The sequence below is a fragment of the Rhipicephalus sanguineus genome, chromosome 2, assembly GCF_013339695.2.
Source record: "Rhipicephalus sanguineus isolate Rsan-2018 chromosome 2, BIME_Rsan_1.4, whole genome shotgun sequence".
Lineage (NCBI taxonomy): Eukaryota > Metazoa > Arthropoda > Arachnida > Ixodida > Ixodidae > Rhipicephalus > Rhipicephalus sanguineus.
The window spans coordinates 198,874,239-198,901,514 of NC_051177.1; positions in this window are offsets into that span (position 1 = coordinate 198,874,239).

Here is a 27,276-nt window from a genome sequence, read left to right on the forward strand (position 1 = left end):
TCGTAGTGACACTGTAGGGTTGTTGGAAGGAAGAGCCCTTATAAAAGCGGATATGTTCCATGTGAACACAGCGGCAGAAGGAAGACCTAAAGATTGCCTGTACAGTTGAAACCCGCAATAACGAAATCGGCGGGGAAAGCACAAAATTTCGCTGGAATTTCGATGGCGCGAGAATGCGGCAGACAAAAACACAATTTATTTCCAAAAGTCAGTAAGCTTGCTTTGGCGGGCCGTACCATGCAGCAATTTCATGCCTCTCGATCGGGAATCTCATTTGCCACGGCACAAAGTTCGCCCCATGCACTGGTCAGTGACGGCAGCACTGCGCTGTCACCAGTACCGTCATCAAGTGCGCCTACAGGCGATCCTTTTTCCGGCTCCGCTGGATCAGCGCGGATCAGTGCAGAATCGTGGACAGCGAGCTGCACACAACGCCGAATTATTCGGCAATGTCCATTTTTTCCTGCCCTTTTCCACCTCACTGATGATTGCAGCCTTATCTTCCAGCGTGATGAACTTCCGCTTTTTCGTTGGAGGCGGCATCTTCGCAGGCAGCGAAATCGGACGAAGCAATCGCAACACACACTTCACGTTGCACCAAGCGACCAAGCAAACGCTCCACAAATGGCTCCACACACGCGGCCATGTGCGCAAAAAGCCGACAAAGCCAAGCACAGAGCCAAGCCAACGATCGAAACTCCATGAGGAACGTGGATTTGGCTACGTAGTCCGTGATAACGAGCAGGTGTTTCGGCAAGCCATCATCATCATCATCATTGTCACCAGCTTTGTTTTTTTGTAAACAATGATGGCGGCTGCTTCTCAAGTGCTCTGTAGCAATAGTTTTGCACAATTTGCTGAAATGCATTCATGCTACACTTAGTTTTCGAATGTAGTTAATGTTGCGAGAGTAGATTATTTGCGCACTTCTGTTCTAAAAATTTCGTTAATGAGGGACTGTGGTATGAATATCTTTAGTAGTCGCGAGTCACGAAATGCTTTGACTCCTATCCGGGCCTCCCTCACCGCCTCGCTCGAACCGCGGTTAGCCAGCGCTGCAGCAGAAGTGGAGACCGTACCCCCGACCTATAACGCCATACTGCAACACCATCGCCTAGCTCGCAGGGTGTACCCGCCACCTCACCCCAAGTTGACTAAGGAAGAAACAACAGCACTCCGAAGACTGCAAAGCAACACGTACACGCACGGTACCCTGCTACATCGCATCTACCCGACGCTTCATGCATACCTCTGCCCGATCTGCGACCTTCCCGACACACTGGCACACCTCATACTCGAGTGCCCGTGGCGCCACCAATATGCCGATAACAAGCCCGCAACGACCGCACGGAACAACCTTCTCGCCGAGACGTGGGAGGCTCAGTTAAGATCTCCGCACGGGACCTAGACGACCAACGAGGACTTGTCGCCAGGGCCCGGGAGGCGATCGCGGCCAGAGGATTCCTGGACTAAGGGACCCTCCCACCTAGAGTGACCCCAAGCTTAAGAGCTCGGGGACACTGTTTTGGCAAATTAAAAGTTTATTTCATCATCATCATCCTATGGGCGTTCGCGGGTGCTCCGAAAATATTTCGTTGCGGTGAAAATTTTGTTCCCTCGGGATTTCGTTATCGCGGGTTTCAACTGTAGTACGTTCTGAGAATTTTTTTTTCACGACAGGAGCTGCACAGTTGTTAACCCATGCCGTTCAGATATGTACCACAGTGCGCAGAACGTTCAGCAGTTGCTTGCGGTAGTTTAGTAAAACAACCCTTTGTGTCTGGCTAACGAAAGAGAGAGCATTGCGATCACAGTTCGCTTGAGGGTTGAGGCTTTCGTTAGTTGCTTCACGGTCCTGCTGGGGCTCGATTGCACGACAGCGCTCAAGACGTTCACTATATCCAGGGCTGGGCAAAGATACTTTGAAATTGTATCGCGATACGATACAAGATGCTGAGGCAAGAAGTATTTGAGATACAGATACAAGATACTGCCGCAAAAATTGTATGCGATACGATACTTGGCAATTGTATCTTAAGATACTTCGATACATCCTCAAATTTGTTATTATAGATCCACACAACGTAGCAGCAAGCGCCTGTGCACGAAAATGTCTGTATGAAATTTTTTTAACTGTGACCTATGTTGTTTAACTCGAATGAAATGTCTGTTAGTATCTCAAGAGATTTGCCCTTCAACGTACATTAGTTTCCATCCAAAATAACTTATTGGGTTTTGTTTTAGCTTCTTCACAGGAGAACTCTTTGTACACTTCGCTGACAGCGGTACTTGCTTGTCATTTTTGCAATTGATGGGAGTCACCGCACAGCCTGCCTACCATCTAGCGGGTTGCCATATAATCACAATAACTTCAATAAGATAAGAAGCCTTCGCAGGACGGCGCAAATACCGGTGTGGACTTTTACCTTGTGCGTAAAAGACCGTTTGCACAATACGGTATATCCGGACAGGTGTACAACAGCAACAACACTCGTAGCGACATTTTTTTTTTGGGGGGACGCTTGGTGTATACTAGGGGTTTGAGACCTTTCGCTAACGGCCCAGCCCGCACACATGACCGTCTTCGTACCATTCGTTTTTATTTTCTAAATAAGTATGTTCGTGAGCTGCACAGGCATGACTGGTCTCAAGCATTTCTTTCGTGAGGAACATGTGGTCAACATGAGCTGAAACATAAGAGTGGAACAAAAACTATATTTCAGAATCCGCGTCCAAATATCAGTCATTCTGCACATCGGTATCGATGTTTCTCAAATCCTGACTCCAAATACCCTTCAGAAATGACCTATGTATGAGATATGAGAAAGGCTTCCTTTCAGACGTTATTTTGTTCAAACTCTCTCCGACCATCTTCTCTGGCCCGGCCTTTGCAACTAAATTTCGCGACTGCGGCCCGCTGGCTATAAGCTCAGTTTGAGACCTCTGGTGCATACGTAGATGACGTAAAACTGCAATGAATTTTCATATTCTACTTATCTGCTGGCGTAAAGGAATCTTTGTTGATATGCACACTAACTTGCAATATTTTTAGCACTTTTGCTTGACCGAGAGAACATGTGCAACACAGAAACATCCACAAAGCATCGCAGGACACCGCCGCTCTTCGCGCTATTGCCGCTTAGAGTTCCCATTGCGTGGCGATTAGTAATGCGAAAAATATTTAAGAAAGCCTAAAACTGTAAAACAAATATAACTAAAATAGAGAGGTAGTTCTGTATCAAACATTCACATTGAATGAGTGCAGAAACACAATACAGACGGCGCCCTTAATAGCTATGAGCATGAAGTATCGTCAACTTACCTGTTGAGACAATAGAAAATTGGATGCTTATGGAAAATTGCCTGAAACGGCTCGTTGGGACGCTCATGAGTAAAACGGAGCATTCAGTAAAACAACGTTTCTCGAATCTCCTTCCTAACATCTTTAAGATGGCTCCTAATGATTTCTATATTATAATGGAAACTCAATTTCGCTATATTCCTAAGCGGTAAGCAGTATGTTTTGTACTCTATACTTAAGGCACGCCCACATAATTATTTGTTTTCAAAATCGCCTTGGCAACGCGTAATTGTGTAAACAATAGTAGAAATAAAGCAGACAGAAGAATGAAGCAGAGATCTTATTTTGGGAGCGCGTTACAAAAGATATACTGCAGTGACCAGACCGGAAAAACAGTGCAGAGACCTAGGTAATGTATATATAGGATATAAAATGACAGCTAAGAAAGCACTTGTGCTAATAATCAAATTATGATTTCATAAATTCTTTGAATAAATGTAGCAAGAATTGAAAAATACGGTACGCCAATATATTTGGTGTTAGGTAAACGTTTGCTCTTTTAGACCTAGCGTCAGTACCAGTGGTGCTAAAGTTGTTAGAATCTTATTTGTATATAAGATAATTCATGGAATCTAAGTCAAACTTACATCCACGATATCCTTCATATCGCTGATATGTAAAATCCACGCGACTCAAATGACCCCAGTCTTGCACGCGCATTACATTTCATTACGGAGCAAGACGCAAGAGAATCTTCAATAACGACACTGTAGCAACATCAGAATTTGCGGGATAGATGCGGCACAGGAGAATGGCTAAGAGCAAGTGTCAGGGTATTGGCACAACTAAAAAGAAAAGAAATCGAGCGAGCAAAAGGTGCGTGGGCTGGGCGTAGACATCCGCACGCTTGTCTTCCTCATCTTCTGCCCTCAATGGAGTACTCTGGCAGAAAAATAATGTTGCGTCACTGCCCTATGACTTATTCAGATGGCTTAGTGGCACCACTACCAGATTGAGAAACGGAGCTTGGCCAGCGATTATTGTTTCGCATGGTTGTGTTGCGATAGATGTATCTTGTATCTTGAGATACACGATACATTATCGAATGTATCGGAAATACAGATACAGATACTCGACTTTCGAGACGTATCGCGATACAGATACAAGATACCCATAGAGTATCTAAGATAGTATCTAAGATACATGTATCTTCGATACTGCCCAGCACTGACTATATCACATGTCGGCGGTGCTTTATAGATGATGCAGATTTACCGCCAGGAGAGAAAACCAGCAATGATTTAATGATTTGCCCCAGGCTGGATTTTTTAAGGTGCATGTGAGCAGGAAGCAGTTAATTGTCTTGACTTATGAGCGTTGCCGAGATACGGCAGATACAGCTTCGTGGTGGACAAAAAAAAACGGGGATGGACGGTACAAGCAGGGCCATAGTACGGTACACGTTGCCTGCCAGCGGTAGTGAGGTGCTGTACACTGGTGGTGCGCCGATAATTAGTGACATTAGACTTGCATCCTCTCCGTCAATGTAGCACCTCTACACCTCCTTATTTAAAGCATTAAAGCGGATTTGTATGACAGAACACACACACTGAGTCAATCACGCTAACACGTTGTTCATCACTATCCCGATACCTTTTCGGATCATGTCAAGTGCGTTTAATGTAACGTCCAACAGTTAAACTGGTGCGCACACAACACTATGCTTATCATTTGTAAATGTTCGTGAAAAAAACTGACAATAACGAGCTCACTTCAGCATAAGGGGTCGCGCTACAAAGGCTTTCAGGAGGCAAGACTGATGCACACATACGGAAATTAGCGAATGCTTACCTAATGGCTCCGGTACACAGTAATCATGTTTACCGCGGCCATGGCCATGCGTCGCACCTCCTGCAAGAGGTTGAGGATGTGCTTATTAAGGCATGGCTGTGGGCAGTCATATAGCACAACCAATTCTTGACGATCATTGTACAGGCAAATGAAAATGTATGTTGGGTACTCGTACCAGAGAGCTATGCTGGTGCATAGTACGTGTGGTCACAGTGAACATGATGATGATTAGTGGGGTTTTGTGGCGCAAGGGCCATGGGTGGCAAAATAGCGCCATGTCTATTATGTGGTGTTAGCGATGACCAATGATTACGATGACCGGGTGTATTGTGGCTGTATAGAGGCCTAAAATCACGTGCTTTAAAGAAGCGTAAAAGATGTGCATACAGTATAAAATTATGGCAGTGATAAGTGGTGTGATCTATGGGTGTGGGATAAATGACGAGTGAGCATGGTATTTACAAGTGAGAGGTGGGATAACAGCACGAATGCTTCCTCAAGGCCCCGCAGGGGCGTCTGCGCAAGCAGGCGTTTGGTGTGTAGCGACACCACGGACCCGAGCTAACGGGGGGGGGGGGGTTTCGACCCCCTCCCACGCCTAGCCGTGCGTGGCTTTGCCGTGTCCGGGGAAAAGGGGATCCTGGGGGTTGAGCCGACGCCGGGTGATTGGGCCTTTAAGGCCCCCCGGCAGAGGCAACACACCCCTTTGGCCCCGGCTTCACGTAGACGGCACCCCTGGACTGACCCACCCAGGGGAAATCGGCAGTCGCCTTTTCCTGTCTCTCTCTCCCCCACGTCTTCGTCTGTCTCTCTCACTTTTAATCTTTCCTGTCCACTCCTCTCTTCCATTTACTTCCGTTTTTTCTTGGCGGCGAGGGTTAACCTTGTGTAGTTACCCAACCTTGGGTGGTTATATATGGTTATAGCGGCGATGTATGGCTGGCGTCTTCAAGTGTTCTACCTTGAAGCGTCCCCTCGTTGGGCTCGGTGGTGGGTGGTCACCATCGCCACCGAACTTCAAATTTCTCATATGGATAACCCTTCTCCAGCACTCCCTGATCGCCGCCTGAAAAGGTGGCGCACCGACGAGAACTTTTCTTTTCAACAACCTAAACAGATCTTTCCGAAGTACCATGTAGTCCACAGTCAGAATGAAAACACGGCAGTCCGAGCAATTTCACCTTTTCTTGCGTCCAAAACTCTCACGGAAGCAATCAGCCCAGGTTACAAGGTAACAAAAATGGGAAGCGGCGATCTCCTCCTCGAACTTCGCGACAAGACACAGTATGACAATCTATCGAAACTCACAGCATTTGGGGACATACCAGTGTCAGTGGGCCCGCACAGGTCGATGGATACGGCCCCGCAGGGGCGTCTGCGCAAGCAGGCGTTTCGTGTGTAGCAACACCACGGACCCGAGCTAACGGGGGGGTTTCGACCCCCTCCCACGCCTAGCCGTGCGTGGCTTTGCCGTGTCCGGGGAAAAGGGGATCCTGGGGGTTGAGCTGACGCCGGGTGATTGGACCTTTAAGGCCCCCCGGCAGAGGCAACACACCCCTTTGGCCCCGGCTTCACGTAGACGGCACCCCTGGGCTGACCCACCCAGGGGAAATCGGCGGTCACCTTTTCCTATCCCCCTCTCTGATCTTTCACTTTCCTATCTTCTTTCGTAGCTGCCCTGTCTCCTATTCCCTTCACTTACTTCGCAATTTTCATAGGTGGCTTGGGTTAACCTTGTGCAAGTAGCCAACCTTGGTCTATGCGCATTTGGTTATAGTAGCGATGTACGGCTGGCGTCTGCATGTTTTCAATTCCGTGAATCTTGTAGCGTCCCCATGTTGGGCTCCGTGGTGGGTGGCCGCCATTGCTGCTGAATCATTTTCCATTATTATGCATAGAGCATTCCCATTAATAAGCGATCGTGCCGCTTCAAAGCGTGTACGCACCGAAGACCTGAACTTTCTAAGCCGACCAAGAGAAATATTCCCTACCTATCACGTAGTGCACTGTGAAAAGACTGACAAAACAGCTAGAACCGTGTCCCCATTTGTAGTATCCAGAACACTGACAGCTACCTTAGGTGCTGGTTATAAAGTTACAAAAATGGCCAGTGGCGACCTGCTTCTCCAACTTCATGACAAAATACAGTTTGATAAATTAAAGAACCTCGTAACTTTCGGCGAAATCCCCATCACTGTCACACCCCATCGATCAATGAATTCCGCACGTGGAGTCGTGTCAGATACAGACCTCCTTGATCTTACTGAGACGGAACTCCTAGAAGGCTGGAAAGATCAGCACGTGACCAATGTGAAACGAATTATAATCAGGAGAAATAACCAAAAAATTCCCACTAAACACTTAATACTGATCTTTTCTACAAGTGAACTGCCACAGAGCATTGAAACCGGGTACACAAAAACAGCTATTAGACCACACATCCCGAACCCCCGCAGATGCTTCCAATGTCAGAGATTTGGCCACGGCTCTCAGAGCTGCCGTGGTCGACCTACCTGTGCGAAATGTGGTGTCCAAGGCCATGCCTCGGACAGCTGTAATGAAACACCACACTGTGTGAACTGCGACGGCGACCACGCTGCGTATTCACGTGCCTGCCCAAACTGGAAAAAGGAAAAAGACATAATTTCATTGAAGGTTCGAGAAAACATCTCATTCAAGGAAGCACGCAGAAGGTGCTCGGCCTTTCACGGCCAAACCTATGCAGATGCGGCGCGTCAGGGGGCAGCGTCGCATCGGCCACCGCCACTGTCCCGGCCCACGCAAAGTGAGCCACCGACCGTGGCGGCTGCCCCCATGGTGGCAGCAGTCAAGACTGCTCCACCTACCAAGCCACTGATCCAGGCGACTCCAGGGTCGTCGGGTCTCACGACCACGCCTCGCCAGGCGAGGTCGGAAAAACAAACCAGCAGCTCGCGTACGCGGGCGTCCAGTGCCTCACACGAGGCAATGGACACAACTCCGGTACCTCTGGTACCGAAAGAGAGGCGTAGCTCCTTGGAGCGCGCCAAGAAAACAAAAAAGCCGATAACAGCGCCCGCCGACGGCTCTGTTACTTAAGTTCCAACTTTCCGTTTGAAAAACAGCTACTTCCTTTTCGTACACACAGCACTACTTCACTTCCAATATGGAAACACAAATCATACAATGGAACGTCAGAGGACTCCTTAGAAATCTCGACGATGTCCAAGAACTATTACACAAACACTCACCAAAAGTGCTGTGTGTACAAGAAACACACCTAAAATCGAAACACACCAACTTCCTACGTAGTTACATTATTTTCCGAAAGGACCGGAACGATGCCACGGCGTCATCCGGTGGTGTAGCCGTCGTAGTTAATCAAGGAATAGCATGTACACACTTACCACTCCAAACGTCCCTCGAGGCAGTGGCTATTCGAGCGGTTCTTTTGAACAAACTCGTCACCATTTGCTCGCTCTACATACCACCACACTACCAACTGCAAAAACATGAATTTCAGTCTTTAATAAATGAACTCCCGGAACCTTACCTGGTCCTTGGGGACTTTAATGCACATAGCAGTCTATGGGGCGACTCTCGCTGCGATGCACGAGGTCGTCTGATTGAACAGTTCCTCTTCTCTTCCGGTGCGTGTCTGTTGAATCTGAAAGAGCCAACATATTATAACCTCGCTAACAATACCTACTCGTCCATAGATCTCACCATTACATCTCCATCACTTCTACCTTTATTCAAATGGAAAGTCGGTAATAATCCTTATGGAAGCGACCACTTTCCAATAGTTCTGAGTGCACCGATAACGTATGAATGCCCCCCACAGTTTCCGAAATGGAACATTGAAAAAGCCGATTGGGAAAAGTTTCGCAAAGTTTCTAGCTTAAGTTGGACTGATATGTGTGGCTTAAACATAGATGGAGCCGTAGAGTACTTCACAGCTTTTCTCACGGATGCTGCAACTAAGTGCATCCCACAAACAACTGGATTGCCCGGGAAACGACGTGTCCCGTGGTGGAACACTGAGTGTCAAAACGCACGCAAAAAACAAAACAAAGCATGGAGGTTGCTTAGAGACTCCCCGACAGCCGAGAATCTCGACAGTTTTAAAAACATAAAGTCTCAAGGCAGGAGAACGCGCCGACAGGCAAGAAGGGAAAGTTGGCAGAAGTTTCTATCGGGCATTAATTCATACACACAGGAGGCCAAAGTGTGGAACATGGTTAGCAGGGTAGCAGGTCGACAAGCACATTCACTTCCTCTAGTAAACACACAAGGCGACAGCTGGGAAGACCAGGCGAACTTCCTAGGCGCACACTTCGAAGAGGTGTCGAGCTCGTCGCACTACTCTGAAACTTTCCAACGATACAAAACACGAATCGAAAAACAGAAACTAGAGCGCAAATCCACAAAACACGAAGCATACAATGAACCTTTCCTGCATAGCTGAGCTACAAGCATCGCTTAATTGCTGCAATAATTCCGCCCCAGGCTCCGACCGTGTTGTATATGAAATGCTGAAACACTTGTCATCTGAAACTCAAAAAGCCCTCCTTTCACTTTATAATGCTGTTTGGTTTTCCGGCGAGATCCCATCGGCCTGGAAAGAATCCATTATCATTCCGATTCTAAAACAGGGCAAAGACCCATCCTCCGTTGCGAGCTACAGGCCCATTGCACTGACAAGCTGCCTCTGTAAACTCTTTGAAAAAAATGATAAACCGCCGACTTATACACTTCCTCGAAGCAAACAAATCACTTGACCCATACCAGTGCGGTTTTCGAGAGGGCAGATCTACCTCTGACCACCTTATCCGTATCGAGGCAGAAATTCGCGACGCTTTTGTCCACAAGCAATTTTTTCTTTCGGTGTTCCTCGATATGGAGAAGGCTTACGACACCACATGGCGCTTTGGAATATTAAGAGACCTATCCTACTTAGGTGTACGTGGAATAATGTTAGATATAATAGAAAGTTACTTGTCCAATCGAACATTCCGTGTTCGAGTGGGCAATGTACTCTCCCGAACATTTCCCCTGGGCTGACCCACCCAGGGGAAATCGGCAGTCGCCTTTTCCTGTCTCTCTGTTCCCTCATCTTCGTCTTTCTCTCCCACTTTTATTCTTTCCTGTCCTCTCCTGTTTTCCATTTACTTCCGTTTTTCCTGGCGGCAAGGGTTAACCTTGTGTAGTTACTCCCCCTTGAGTAGTTATATTTGGTTATAGTGGCACTGTACGGCTGGCGTCTGTAGCCTTAAACGTCTAAGTGCTTCAGCGTCCCCTAGTTGGACTCCATGGTGGGTGGCCGCCATTGCTGCCGAAATAAACAAAACTATCATGGGAACACCTTCATTTCCCCGCCTACTTGATCGTCTCCCTCACAAGAGGGTACGCACCGAAGAACTAACACACTTCAACCAACCGAGACCTTCCTATCCGAAATTCCATGTAATTCATAGTGAAACTCCAGACAAACAAGCAAGATCCATTTCCCCATTTGTTGTGGCAAAGTCTCTGACCGAAGTCTTTGGGCCAGGCTACAAGGTAACTAAGATGGCTAGCGGTGACCTTCTGCTTGAGCTACCTGAAAAACACCACTACGAAAAACTAGGCAGTCTCGCAACATTTGGCAACATTCCAGTTTCTGTTACACCTCATCGAACAATGAATACCACACGCGGAGTCGTCTCAGAGGCAGACCTCCTTGAATTGTCCGAACGAGAACTCCTAGAAGGATGGAAAGAGCAAAATGTCACAGAAGTGAAACGAATCATCATCAGACGCGATAACAAAGAATTGCCGACCAAGCACCTCATATTAACTTTTTCATCTAGCGTGCTGCCTGCAACGATCGAAACAGGCTACATTAAACTTGCTGTCCGTCCGTACATCCCCAATCCTAGGCGATGCTACAAATGCCAGCGATTTGGCCACGGGTCGCAGAGCTGCCGTGGTCAAGAAACTTGTGCGAGATGTGGAGGCCAAGGCCACTCCTCTGATAACTGTACAATCACACCTCACTGCGCCAATTGTGACGGCGATCACGCAGCCTACTCGCGTTCCTGCCCCTACTGGAAAAAAGAAAAGGATATAATTACCCTCAAAGTCAAAGAAAACATTTCCTTCAAAGAAGCCCGTAAAAGATGTACACCTTTTCACACTACACCCTACGCTGATGCGGCGCGCCGGGGGCAACGTCGCACCGGCCCCCGCCACTCCTTCGGCCTGCGCAGAGCGAGCCGTCGGCTGTGGCGCCTGCCCCCTTGGCGGCAGTAGCTCAGTCTACGCCGCCAACTCGCGAACAGGGGACCGGCGACTTCAGGGTCGTCGGGTCTCAAGGCCTCGTCTCACCAGGCGAGGCCCGAAACCCGAACTGCCAGCCCGCGCGTGCGGGCATCCAGTGCCTCGCAAGAGGCAATGGAAACGACGTTGGCACCCCTGGTGCCAAAAGATCGGCGTAGCTCCCTGGAGCGCGCTAAGAAAACTAAAAAGCCGATAAGGGGGCCCGACGACGGCCCTGCTGCTTGAGTTTCAACTTTCCGCCTAAACAACAGCCACCCCCTTTTTCGTACACACAGCACTACTTTTAATTTCATCATGAACACGCAAATTATCCAATGGAACGTGAGGGGCCTTCTCAGGAACCTCGACGATGTTCAGGAACTTCTCCACGAACACACACCAAAGGTGCTGTGTGTACAGGAAACACACTTAAAACCAATACATACTAACTTTCTCCGACAGTACAACATCTTCCGCAAAGATCGCCATGATGCTCTCACATCCTCTTGCGGCGTTGCTATAATATTAGATAGAAACGTAGCGTGTCAGGCTCTGCAGCTGCAAACGCCCCTGGAAGCAGTGGCCGTTCGCGCTGTTCTTTTCAACAAGCTCATAACTATTTGCTCACTCTATATACCCCCACACTACCAGTTACACAAACATGAATTTCAGGCATTTATTGATGAATTGCCAGAACCATACCTTGTCCTTGGCGATTTCAATGCACACAGCAGCCTGTGGGGGGACTCTCGCAACGATGCGCGAGGCCGTCTGATTGAGCAGTTTTTGTTTTCCGCTGGTGCATGTCTACTGAATAAGAAGGAGCCTACATTCTTTAGCCTTGCAAATAAAAGTTATTCATCTATAGATCTTAGCATTGTTTCACCCACTCTTTTACTTGATTTTAACTGGGACGTCATTAAAAACCCCTACGGCAGCGACCATTTTCCTATACTGTTAAGCACGACAGAAGAAAACGAATCACCGCCACAGGCTCCCCAGTGGAAGGTTGATGCAGCTGATTGGGAGAAGTTTGGAACCCTCACCCGTATCCCGTGGGCTGAAATGTCATCCTTAGAAATTGGTGCTGCTGTTCAGTTTTTTACCGCTGTTATTATTGACGCCGCCTCGAAATCTATTCCTCACTCAAGGGGTATTGCCTCCAAACGTCGTGTCCCATGGTGGAACGACGACTGCCGGAACGCTCGCAGAAAGCAAAATAAAGCGTGGGGGTTACTGCGCGACTCCCCCACCGCCGAGAACCTTATCAATTTTAAGCAGATCAAGTCCCAAGGCCGGCGAACACGCCGACAGGCAAGAAGAGAGAGCTGGCACAAGTTTTTATCAGGTATTAATTCCTATACAGACGAGGCTAAGGCCTGGAGCAGAGTAAATAGGATAAGAGGCCGAAAAACACATTCTCTTCCGTTAGTAAATACGGAGGGCAACAGCCTAGAAGACCAGGCCAACTTTTTGGGCGCACATTTTGAAAGTGTATCCAGCTCTACACATTACTCCGACACGTTCAAACGACACAAAACAGCTATAGAAAGACAGAAATTAGAAAGAAAATGTGCGAAAAACGAGGCATTCAACGAACCATTCAACTCCGCGGAGCTGCAAGCAGCGCTTAACTGCTGCAACGAATCTGCCCCAGGCTCTGACCGTGTTATATACCAAATGCTGAAGCACCTACCCTATGAAACACAGAGAACCCTCCTCTGCCTGTATAACGCTGTATGGACTTCCGGCGAGATTCCCTCCGCCTGGAAAGAGGCCATTGTAATCCCTATCCTCAAACAGGGAAAGGATCCATCTAGCGTTTCCAGTTACAGGCCTATAGCATTAACAAGTTGCCTTTGCAAAGTATTTGAGAAAATGATAAACTGCCGCTTACTACATTTCCTGGAATCAAACAAAATTCTTGACCCATATCAGTGCGGTTTTCGAGAAGGCCGATCCACCACTGACCATCTTGTACGTTTTGAGGCACAAATTCGCGAAGCCTTTGTCCACAAACAATTCCTCCTGTCTGTATTCCTAGATATGGAAAAGGCGTATGACACCACATGGCGATTTGGAATACTTAGGGATCTGTCGCACTTAGGCATACGTGGCCGCATGTTAAATATAATCGAAAGTTATCTGACAAACCGCACATTCCGTGTTCGGGTTGGAAATGCTCTGTCACGATCCTTCGTGCAGGAAACCGGAGTGCCACAAGGTGGTGTACTCAGCTGTACGCTTTTCATTATAAAAATGAACTCGTTGCATCTTTGCATCCCACGAACTATGTTCTATTGCATATATGTTGATGACATCCAAATAGCGTTCAAATCGTGCAATCTCGCAATCTGTGAGCGGCAGGTCCAGCTCGGACTAAACAAGGTGTCCCAGTGGGCAGATAACAACGGGTTCAGGTTAAACCCACAAAAGAGCACCTGTGTTCTCTTCTCTAGAAAGAAAGGCGTCCATCCAAATCCAGAAATTGACCTACATGGCCAGCGGTTGCCAGTAGAGGTGGAGCATAAGTTTCTAGGCGTAATTCTGGACTGTAAACTCACCTTCATATCACACATTAAGTATGCAAAAGACAAGTGCATGAAGACTATGAATATCCTAAAACTGCTGTCACGTACCTCCTGGGGCAGTGACAGGAAATGCCTGATGAACCTGTATAAAAGCCTCATTAGAACACGCCTACATTACGGTGCCGTTGTCTATCAGTCTGCGACACCAAGCGCCTTGAAGATGCTTGACCCTGTCCACCATTTAGGCATTCGCCTTTCTACGGGCGCTTTTCGCACGAGCCCCGTGGAAAGCCTCTACGCTGAATCGAACGAGTGGTCGCTCCACCTGCAGAGATCCTACATGTCCTTCACATATTTTTTAAAGGTGAACGCAAACAATGAACACCCCTCATACTCAACTGTCAATGACCTATCCAGTTCAGCCTTCTTTAACAATCGTCCTACGCTGAGGCAGCCCTACTCACTTCGTGTGAGAGGCCTAGCTGAGGAAATGGATATTCCACTTCTTGAACACCACGTGACTGCTCCTGCTGCACAGCTACCGCCGTGGCAGTGGCAGCTTATACACTGTGATTTGTCCTTTGCAGAAGTCACGAAACGTGCCCCTGCTGCACACATTCACATGCATTTCCGTGAGCTACAGCACAAATACAGTTATCCTGAATTCTTTACAGATGCTTCAAAGTCCCAGTTTGGTGTGTCCTACGCAGCGATCGGTCCATCCTTTTCGGATGCCGGTGTTCTGAACCCTAACACAAGCATCTTCACAGCAGAGGCTCATGCGGTATTGGCGGCTGTTAACCACATTAATAAATTGAAAATTTGTCGCGCAGTTATATACACAGATTCTTTAAGCGTCGTTAAAGCCCTTAAATACTTGAAGAAGAACAAAAATCCTGTTATCGCCTCGATCTACACAGTCCTATGTACCATCTATGCATTAAAACAGCACGTTGTTGTATGCTGGGTGCCAGGGCACCGCGAGATAGAAGGAAATGTACAGGCAGATAGACTGGCTGCATGTGTCCATACAAACGTAGCCGATGCAGCCATGGCTGTTCCTGTGATGGACTTAAAGCCTCTCCTAAGAAGAAGCCTCAGAGCATACTGGCAGCGCTTATGGGACACAAGAACACACAACAAACTTCACACTATCAAACCGCAGCTTGGAAACTGGCCACCCATAGGAAAGTCTCGTCAGACCGAAGTAATATTTTGTCGCCTGCGCATAGGACACACATACAACACACACTCATACCTGTTAACCGGCGGGACCCGCCAGCGTGTGTTAAGTGTGGTGATCCTTTGACAGCGCTTCATGTCCTGATTGAATGTCGTGAACTAGAAGGCGACCGGAAAAAGCATTTTCATTTGCCATCGCGACAGCATATTCCACTTCATCCTGCGATGTTCTTGGTAGCGAGCCGCTTTTTAACAACCAATCGTTTTACAGTTTTTAAACTCTTTCCGGCATGGTGGCACCCCAGGTAACCACCTTTCTCGATTTTTTTCTCTTAAGCGCGCGGCCCCGCATATCAACGTTCAAACTGCCCGCCGTTTGAACCTTTCGCATTTAAACAGAGATGTCGCTACTTCCCTTGGAGTTCGTAGTCACGTTCATTATTGTTTTCTTCCCGCTGGGATCGACTCGAGCGCGCGGTACACGATGGACCCGAGAGTTTTTTATGGAAACACAGGTAAGTCCTTTTCTTTGTCAATTCATATTGCAGGACAGTATGTCACAGACGTAGTCAATACTATGGAAGCTAGAAATGAAGCGCTGCGCTCATTTTTTAGAGAACGCTTTGTCGCTGAAGTTGGTGGTCCCCTAGGGTAACCACCATGCATGAAGGGTCTTGATGGCTGCAAATATATTATTTGTTCTTGGTGTTTCAGCGGAAGAGTTTGTCGAAATACCATCAGACTCTGACAGTTCCGCAGGATGTGACGACTACAGTGACAGTGACTCTGACTATGAAGTGAATGATAAAACTGTCAAAACGTGTAAAAAGAGACGTCAGGAAAGAAAAGCCATCTCTGCGGTGTGCGTGTCCCCGATATAGACAGCGACGAAGATGACGCTCCTGTCATGGCTGCGAAGATACCTGTGTGGAGTCCTTCCTATAAAATGGCGCCACCGTTGGACTTTCTGTCACGCAGTGGAGTGCCACTTTCTATACAAAGCACAGATAAAAGAAGTCCTTATGACATCTTCAGCCGATTTCTGGACGCCGTCTTTGGTGGAGCTGCTGGTGTTTCAGACAAATCTTACGCTCAACAGGAGGGCAAGCCATACACACCCACCACATTGGAAGAAATGCGGTCATTTTTAGGGCTCAATCTACTGATGGGAATAAAGAGGAGTCCAAGTTACAGGGATTACTGGTCCAGCGCGCCTGACTTGCATGATCCTTTCATTTCGAAATTAATGACAGTCAATAGATTCGGCTGGCTTTTATCACACCTGCATCTGAATGACAACATATTGCAGCCAGCGAGGGATCACCCCAACTTTGACAAGTTGTACAAAGTCCGTCCACTCCTCACTGAACTAACAAAACCTTTTGGGAAAATTACTTGCCCACCGAACTGCTCGCCATCGATGAATCAATGATAAAGTTCAAAGGGAGGAGCTCGCTCAAGCAGTACATGCCAAAGAAGCCTGTGAAGCGGGGCTACAAGGTGTGGATGCTTTGCGCCAGCAATGGTTATACCTGAAATTTGATATTTACACCGGCAATCTGAGAGCGGTGTTCAGAAGGAGCTAGGTGCACACGTTGTGAGGAAGTTATGTCATGGCCTAGCGGGTAAGCATCATCGTGTGTTTTTTGACAATTACTTCACGAGTTACAACCTCTTGAAAGATCTTCTGCATGACGGCATTTACGCATGTGGGACAGTCAATTCCAACAGAAAGAACTTGCCATGCTTGCAAGATGATAAATCAATGAAAAGAGGCGACACAGACTGGAGTGTCAGCGACGACAGCATCTCCTGTCTAAAATGGAAGGATAAGAGGACTGTTTACCTGCTAACGAATTTTCATGACCCTTCCATTGAAGTTGAAGTGAACAGGAAAGAAAAGGATGGGACAGTGAGCAAGGTGTCCTGCCCGGCGGCGTTGCAAGACTACAACCATAACATGAATTTTGTGGACAAATATGATCAGCGCAAAGGGCAATATGAAGTAGACAGAAAATCACGGAAATGGTGGCACAGGATCTTTTTCCACCTACTGGATTGCTGTGTCGTGAATGCTTTTCCTCGTGCACCGCGAACTCGAAGGAGTTCCCCTCTTCACCATGAAAGAGTTCCGGAGAAGTGTGATGACATCGCTTACAGCAGAAGCCCAGGTTTGTAAGAGAGGCCTAACACAGTGCACTAACACAGTACAGATAAAACAATCTAAGCCCCATGTAGATACTGCCGTACGTCTAACTCACAGCAAACACCAGCCAAAGAGATGCACGAAGCGGAGGTGCGGGATGTGCAGCACGAAATCTCAGCCTTCGAGAACGACATGGATGTGTGAAACATGCAACATCCCATTGTGCCTGCGGGAAAACAAGGACTGTTTTGCCGCGTTCCACCGAAAGTGACTCTAGACCCTTGCGGCACGGTGGTCACCTCAGGTGACCACCTCATTTCTCTTGAACTTATGTGTCAACTTTTTTTCTTTGTTATAAAAACCTTTCTTGGACGAAGACCAATGTATATTTTCAATAAAATATAGTATTCCTCCAAAATTAAAGTTCTGTGCATGAAAGAGTTAAAGGATGTCCAGTTACTTATCATATACCCAGGTCAGCCATAGCACTGCCTCTCGTGGGAGAGGCCGCTGCTGCGGCAGAAATCTCTCAAAGCACTTGCCTCCCAGACCTTGAGTGTAAGGAGACGGGTGAGGCAGTAGTGCATGATGACCTGACCGATGAACACGATGTCCATTAGCATTGTCGATCTCTTGCATCATTGCCATAGTTTTAGCCTTGGTATATTTTACGCAATTCACAGCGACTTATTTTAGGCCACTTTACAGCCACGTTACATTAATCATGTGCATCCCGTTTGTCACTGCTACCTAACACTCATAGTCATGGCGCTCTTTGGCCAACCATGGCCCTTGCGCCAATAAACTCCATCATCAATCAAATCAATCAATCTCTCCCGAACATTTGTCCAAGAAACGGGAGTTCCGCAAGGTGGGGTACTGAGTTGTACACTTTTTATTGTCAAAATGAATTCCTTGCGCGTGTCAATCCCGCGTAACATATTTTATTCCACATATGTCGACGACGTGCAGATCGGTTATAAATCTTGCAACCTTTCAATGTGCGAGCGGCAGGTGCAACTTGGTTTGAACAAGGTAACCAAATGGGCAGAGGAGAACGGGTTCAACCTTAACCCGCAAAAAAGCACTTGTGTATTATTCTCAAGAAAGAGAGGCGTCCATCCGGATCCGGACATGGAACTGCACGGTCAGCGGCTACTTGTGAAATCGGAGCACAAATTCCTAGGCGTAATCCTAGACACGAAACTTACCTTCATACCAAACATAAAGTATATTAAGAACAAATGCATAAAAACTATGAATATTCTGAAAGTATTGTCACGCACTACGTGGGGTAGTGACAAGAAGTGCCTGTTGAATCTCTATAAAAGCCTCATACGCACACGTCTAGATTATGGAGCGGTAATTTATCAGTCTGCGACACCGAGCGCGTTGAAGATGCTTGACCCTGTCCACCACTCGGGCATTCGTCTTTCTACGGGTGCGTTTCGCACCAGCCCCGTGGAAAGCCTCTACGTCGAAGCAAACGAGTGGTCGCTCCACCTGCAGCGATCTTACATGTCTTTTTTATATTACCTCAAAGTGAACGCAGACAAGGAACACCCATCACACCCCACAATTAATGATTTATCTAGTTCTGCCCTTTTTGACCACCGTCTTTCGGTAAGACAGCCCTACTCACTTCGCATGAGGGGCTTAGCCGAGGAAATGGGTGTGCCACTTTTCGAACACCCTCTAATGGCTCCCGCTGCACAACTACCGCCGTGGCGGTGGCAGCTCATAGATTGCGATGTATCTTTCGTGGAAGTAACGAAACACGCGCCTATTGCACATATCCGTACATACTTCCTCGAACTACAGCACAAATACACTTGTCCACAATTCTTTACAGACGCCTCAAAGTCCAATACCTCTGTGTCTTACGCAGCCGTTGGTCCATCCTTTTCCGATTCCGGTATTCTGCACCCTAATTCAAGTATCTTCACAGCAGAAGCTTACGCGATACTTGCGGCCGTTAAACACATTAAACCATTAAAACTACAAAAGGCAGTTATATACACAGACTCCCTAAGCGTGGTCAAAGCATTAAAAACTTTGCAAAAACACAAAAACCCTGTACTTGTCTCGCTATACACTCTTTTATGCACGATATACACACTCGAGCAACATGTCGTAGTGTGCTGGGTGCCAGGGCACCGCGAGATTCAAGGTAACGTGTTGGCAGACCAGCTAGCAGCATCAGCCCACGAAAACAGTCCCAATACATTCATAGCTATTCCCACACTAGACCTAAAACCCTTCCTCAAAAGAAAGCTCAGGGCCTTTTGGCAGGGCACATGGGACATTCAGACACAAAATAAACTACACGTTGTCAAACCGCATCTGGGAAATTGGCCGCCAGTATCGAAGTCACGCCACACGGAAGTTACACTCTGCAGACTTAGAATCGGTCACACACATAGTACACACACACACACCTTCTGTCTGGTGGAGATCCACCTTTGTGTGCACGATGTGGTGAAGCACTAACCGTGCTTCACATTTTAATACAGTGTAAAGAATTAGACACACTTATGAAAAAACACTTTCCACTGCCCTACCAACAACAAATTCCATTACACCCATCAATGTTCATCGGTAGGGAACCGGTTTTTAAACACCAATCACTACTCACGTTTTTAGAAGAAGTTCGTAACTTTCACGTTATCTACCCAGGCATTCCGTAGCGTGGCCTCCTAACAGAGGCTGCTGCTGCGGTAGTTACACTTAAAGAAGGACCGGCCTCGCAGCCCTTGGTCTCAAGGGCGTTGACGAGGCATTCGTGCTCATGCCATATACCCGTAGTTTAATTACGCTATTAATTCTCTCGCTATTCATTCCCACTACCCATACATTTCACGTCACGCTCATGATTTTAATACATATATGTTTTACCCGCCTTTTGCGCGAGGAATTTTAAGGCCCTTTTACAGCCGCTTACCATAATCATTGCTCATATTCGTTACTATGACCTGGCGCTCTTTGGCCATCAATGGCCCTTGCGCCAATAAACATCACATATTATTATTAGGTCGATGGATACGGTGCGCGGTGTGATCTCTGATGATGACGTCCTCGAACTATCCGAAAGTGAACTGCTGGAAGGTTGGCAGGACCAAAACGTAGTCAAAGTCCAAAGAATAACAATAAGGCGAGATGATAAACAGATCCCAACAAAGCACATTATTATTACATTTGGAAATAGCAACCTGCCAGACTCCATTGAAACCGGCTATTGTAAGCTTCGTGTCCGACCATATATTCCGAATCCCCGTCGTTGTTTCAAGTGTCAGCGCTTTGGACATGGGTCGCAAAGCTGCAGAGGGCGCGCCACATGTGCAAAATGTGCATCCAAGGAGCACTTGTCTGAGAGCTGCACCTTTGCAGCTCGTTGTGCGAACTGTGAAGGGGACCACCCAGCCTACTCACGATCATGCCCCTCGTGGAAGAAAGAGAAAGAAATAATAGAACTGAAGGTCAAATTCAACCTATCGTTCCAAGAGGCTCGCAAACGTTTCTCCCTCCACAACCAGTCTAGTCCCTCTTACGCCGATGTGTCGCGCCGAGGCGCCGCGCCACATCTTCCAGCGCCGGCAAGAGTCACACGGAGTGTGACTGCGGTCGCGCCATCAGCGCCCCCGGCTGGAGTAGCCTGTGCTGCTCCGCCACCTCCCAAAGAGGGCAAGCAGACTCCCGAGCCTGCCGGACCCAAGGCCGCTGAAAGCGCAGTCAGGCCCGAAGCCGCCGCGAACGTGCCTGCTGTGCAGGCACCATCCACCACCTCCGAAGAGATGATGGACACAAAGAGCACGACTCCGGCGTCGCAGACGCCGAAGGAACGGCGCAACTCCTTGGAGCGCGCCAAAAAAGAAAAAGCACGCATTACGGGGCCTAGAAAGGGCCCTGTAACTTAAGGAAGCACTTTTTGTACACACAGCACCATACTACATACATTAAAATGGACATACAAATTCTACATTGGAACGTCAGAGGACTGCTAAGAAACCTCGACGATATCCAAGAACTCTTACACGAACACTCACCAAAAGTGCTGTGTGTACAAGAAACACACTTAAAATCAAAACACACCAACTTTCTACGCAGTCACATTATTTTCCGAAAGGACCGGGATGACGCCGTGGCGTCATCCGGTGGTGTAGCTGTTATAGTTAATCAAGGAGTAGCGTGCACACATTTACCACTCCAATCGTCCCTGGAGGCAGTGGCTGTTCGAGCGGTTCTTTTGAACAAACTCGTCACCATGCCCGCAGGGGCGTCTGCGCAAGCAGGCGTTTGGTGTGTAGCGACACCACGGACCCGAGCTAACGGGGGGGTTTCGACCCTCTCCCACGCCTAGCCGTGCGTGGCTTTGCCGTGTCCGGGGAAAAGGGGATCCTGGGGGTTGAGCCGACGCCGGGTGATTGGACCTTTAAGGCCCGCCAGCAGAGGCAACACACCCCTTTGTCCCCGGCTTCACGTAGACGGCACCCCTGGGCTGACCCACCCAGGGGAAATCGGCAGTCGCCTTTTCCTGTCTCTTCCCTCATCTTCGTCTTTCTCTTTTACATTAGATCTTTCCTGTCTACTCCTCCCTTCTGCTTACTTCCGATCTTCCTGGCGGCAAGGGTTAACCTTGTGTAGTTACCCAACCTTGGGTGGTTATATATGGTTATAGCGGCGATGTATGGCTGGCGACTTCAAGTATTCTACCTTGTAGCGTCCCCTCGTTGGGCTCGGTGGTGGGTGGCCACCATCGCCGCCGAACTTTGCACTATCCGTATGGCCAACCTTTTTCCCGCACTACCTGATCGCCGCCTGAAAAGGTGGCGCACCGAAGAATCTTTCACACTCTCCAAACCAAAGCAGTCCTTCCCCAAGTACCATGCTGTGCATAGCCAGAAAGAAAACAAGACAGTCCAAGCAATCTCGCCCTTTCTAGTGTCGAAAACTCTGACGGAAGCAATAGGCCCAGGCTATAATGTAACTAAGATGGGAAGCGGCGACCTCCTTCTGGAAGTTCGCGATAAGCTTCAATATGACAACTTATCCAAACTAGTAGCATTTGGGGACGTCCCAGTTTCAGTAGGCCCACACAGGTCCATGAATACAGTGCGCGGGGTCATCTCTGATGATGACCTTCTCGAACTCTCTGAAAGTGAATTATTGGAAGGCTGGCAAGACCAGAACGTAGTCAAGGTCGAAAGAATAGTAATACGACGAGACGATAAAGAAATCCCAACGAAACAAGTAATTATCACCTTCGGAACAAGCGAAGTACCTGAATCCATCCAAACCGGTTACTGTGAGCTGCGTGTCAGGCCCTACGTACCAAATCCCCGTCGATGTTTCAAATGCCAGCGCTTTGGACATGGATCACAAAGCTGCAGAGGACGTGCTACTTGCGCAAAATGTTCTTCCAACGAGCATTCATCGGAAACTTGCACTTCAGCTTCCCGTTCTGCAAACTGTGAAGGAGACCATCCTGCCTACTCGCGATCGTGTCCCTCGTGGAAAAAAGAAAAACAAATCCTAGAGCTCAAAGTCAAATTCAATCTGTCCTTCCAAGAGGCACGTAAACGGTTCTCACTCCATAATCAGTCAAGTCCTTCCTTCGCCGATGTGACGCGCCGGGGCGCCGCGCCACGTCTTCCGGCGCCCGCTAAAGTCGCACGGAGTGTGACTGCGGTCGCACCATCAGCACCCCCGGCTGGAGTAGCCTGTGCTGCCAGAAGCTGTGCTGCCAGAAGCTGCCACGAACGTGCCTGCTGAGCGGCACTATCCACCACCTCGGAAGAGGCGATGGATACAACTAACACTCCCCCGGCGTCTCTGACGCCAAAGGAACGGCGCAGCTCTTTGGAGCGTGCGAAAAAAAGAGAAAGCCCGCATTACAGGGCCCGGAAAGGGCTCTGTAACATAGGGCAACACCACCTGTTGAATTTGTATATAATGTCACCCATCATTCTTTTAATCAACCGACCAATCTATACAAGTATGTTTGCTTAATTTTATTCTATCATGGTTTTTATTGTGCACTGGAACTGCAGAGGGCTGATACACAATTTGGGTGACATAAAGGACATCATCAACAAGTTTTCACCAGTCGCTATATGTCTACAAGAAACAAATCTAGGTGCAAAAAGCACCCACTTCCTTAAAGGATTTACTGTTGTCCGTAAAGACCGGGAACACTCTAGCCGCCTATCGGGAGGAGTTGCCATAGTTGTACAAAGCGGCACCCTTACCCGATACATTAAATTAAACACCTCTCTGGAGGCTGTGGCTGTCACTGTTTTAGCGCATAAAACCATCTCCATCTGTTCACTGTATGTTCCTCCTCATCAACATATCACTGCCCTCGATCTGCACGGCCTCACAGCACAACTGCCAAGACCTTTCGTTTTAGTCGGAGATTTTAACGCTCATTGTACTCTATGGGGCAGCGAAAAAACAGACAAGAGGGGGCAAGTCATTGAAGATTTATCAAACAACATTTGTCTTTTAAACACAAGCTCTCCGACCTATTGTTCACCCAGCTCCCGAAAATTCAGTTGCCTGGATTTAGCGTTGTGTTCACCGTCTCTTTTTACCGATTTTAACTGGGAAGTTCTCGACACCTCTTATGGAAGCGATCATTTACTTGCGACGATCAACCTAACATCAAAACTACCCACTATTCCCACTAAACCACGTCGCTGGCTAGTACAACACGCAGACTGGTTTCGGTCCAAAGAAAATGCGAATCTGGAACAGGCCTTCTCATCAAACCTTAATATCCATGAGATAAATGCAAAGTTCACCGCGATTCTTGTTGCAGCCGCAGAAAAATCCATACCCCAATCGTCAAATAAAGTGCGAAAGAATTTAAAGACCTAGTGGACTCCGGAATGTACCGATGCAAAGAAACTTCCGAATAGGGCCTGGGGTGTCCTGAGAAGGTACCCTACTTACACAAACCTCGTAAGTTTTAGACAGGCCAAAGCCAAGGCGCGATACATCCGTAGGCAAGCAGAGAAATCATTCTGGCAAAACTATATATCTGGGATCAATAGTTCAGTCACATCCAAAATATTGTGGGACAAGGTAAGAAAGTTCAGGGGAGATTACTCACCGTACACTATACCCATACTTACGAACCCGGGCACACAAACAACATTACAAGAACAAGCAGACATTCTAGGTGTACACTTTTACAACGTTTCTAGCTCTGCGAATTATTCCGACAAGTTTCAGAAATACAAACAGACTGCGGAGAAACAGACTGCCAATTACAGATAGCTCAAACGAAGCTTATAATTGCCCAATAACAGCACAGGAAGTAAACAGTGTCCTCCTTAATGATAAGTAAACGGCAGTAGGCCCTGATCGTATTCACTATGCAATGTTGGCACACCTATCTCCGGCATCGACAGAGGCCCTTCTGAAATTCTTCAATAGAATATGGGAATCGGGAATAATGCCAGAACAGTGGAAAAATGCAATAGTCGTGCCGTTTCTAAAATCCGGAAAATCCCCCACATCACCCAGCAGTTACAGACCGATTGCCCTAACAAGCTGCCCGGCAAAAACATATGAACGCATCATAAATATCAGACTGACATTCATACGCTACTCCAGAAACTTAACAGACATGCATCAGTGTGGGTACAGGAAGGATTGCTCGACCACTGACCACCTTGTCCGACTAGAACACCACATACGAGAGGCATTTCTGTATAAGCAGCACTGCATGGCGGTTTTTTAGGGGCGAAGCTCCTTAAGGCGGCACCCGTTCGTCCCTCGTAGTCGTAGTCGTAGTGCGTAACCAGTCTTACGCTTTGACCTCCAAGGTGGTGCCGGTGGGAGATTTTTCCTGTGCGTTGTTGAACAATAAAAAATTCGCAGCGGTAGCTAAAAGCCGACTTCTTCTGTCTCTCATTCCCATTAGCAGCCATTCTTTACCTCCAAGGTAGTGCCTGGTGAGATTTCGCCTGTGCGTGATTAAACAATAAAAATTTTGTTCAAAACGCCGTTGATTGATGAAATAAACCAACGAAAGACGCCAGATGTTTTGTAAAAGCAAAACGGAAGAACGCCAGATGTTTCTAAAGCAAAACGAAAAGACGCCAGCTGCTTAACGAAAGACGCCTGATGTTTTCTAAAGCAATGGTTTTCTAAACAATGAAAATTCACAGCGTACATGTAAAATTAAAGTGAGCTGCAAGTCGTCATAACTCGTCGAACCTTTAGTATAAACGCGCCCGATCTCACGTCGGTGATGATGTACTGGGCAGAATTCACGGAAGATTCACGGTTTACCGATGAACCTCCGCAGCTTCGCCCACTCATCATCATTCACTCCGTGGATATGCTGTGATTTTTCGATTTAGAAAAGGCTTATGATACAACGTGGAGACACGGAATCTTACTTGACCTCGCAAGCCTGGGAATTCGTGGGAAAATGCTTAATTGCCTGGCCAACTTCTTGACAAATCGAACATTCCAAGTACGTTTGGGCACAGTGTTGTCACGAACATTCACCCAGGAAAATGGTGTACCGCAAGGTTGTATCCTCAGCACCACTCTTTTCATAGTGAAAATGAACTCAATCAAGAAGGTCATACCACCCACAATAATGCGCTCCGTATACGTCGACGATCTTCAAATCGCCTGTCGTGCCTCCAGTCTTTCATCCTGTGAGAGACAACTTCAAATTACAATCAATAAGCTTACGAAATGGGCCGACCAAAATGGTTTTCGCTTTTCGACACAAAAAACTACCGCTGTCCTCTTTACACAAAAAAGGGGAGTATTCCCTGACCCTGTTCTCAAACTAAACAACATCGAAATGCAGGTAAAACAAGAATATAAATTTCTAGGAATTACATTTGACCGAAAACTTAACTTTCTGGCACACATAAACACACTGAAAGCCAAGGCAAACAAAGCACTCAACCTCCTCAAAGTATTATCCCATAAGCACTGGGGCTCCGATCGTCTATGTCTGCTGCGTATTTACCGTTCCGTTGTGCGCAGCATTTTAGATTACGGTTGCGTTGTCTATGGCTCAGCACGAGATTCATACATAAGTCGTCTAGACCCTGTGCATAATCTTGGACTGCGTTTATCTAATGGCGCTTAGAGAACATCGCCCGTGCAAAGTCTGTACGTAGACTGCAACGAGCCTCCTTTGTGTGATCGACGAGCATTACTAGCCATGTCCTATGTTTTAAGAATAAGGTCATCCCCCCAACACATCTGCTACGACATTGTCACAAAGTGTAAGTCACGCTTACACTACCTAAACAAACCAAACTCAATTAGGCCACTTATCTTACGTTTCGAAGAGTGTTGTCACAGGTATGCCATCCCTGAAGAGGCACTAAATGTCGCAAAAAAAACACCAAGACTACCGCCATGGTCCGATTCCGCGCAGCTCTGCGATTTGTCATTAAGCCATCTAAAGAAAAGAGACACCCCATCAGAACACCTGCTCCAAGAATTTCGTGCACTTCAGGATAAATATAGCGATTACGCCGAATATTACACAGATGGCTCGAAAACAAAAAAAAGACATGTGGGTATTGGGATTGTGACTGGGGAAAGTGCCCTAAGTGTTAGAGTACCTCAGTGTATTTCCATTTTTACAGCTGAAGTTTACGGCTTATATGAAGCAGTCCGGAAAATAATCGCTGGTAAACACAAGAAAGGAATCATATACACCGACTCGTTAAGTGCACTGAAAGCCCTGCATGCTAAGTCCGAGTGTGAGCCATTACTTGGCGACATCCTAAACATGGTGTTCTTAAATAGCGAAGCCCCGCAGGGGCGTCTGCGTAAGCAGGCGTTTGGTGCGTAGCGACACCACGGACCCGAGCTAACGGAGGGTTTCGACCCCTCCCACGCCCCGCCGTGCGTGGCTTTGCCGTGTCCGGGGAAAAGGGGATCCTGGGGGTTGAGCCGACGCCGGGTGCTTGGACCTTTAAGGCCCCCCGGCAGAGGCAACA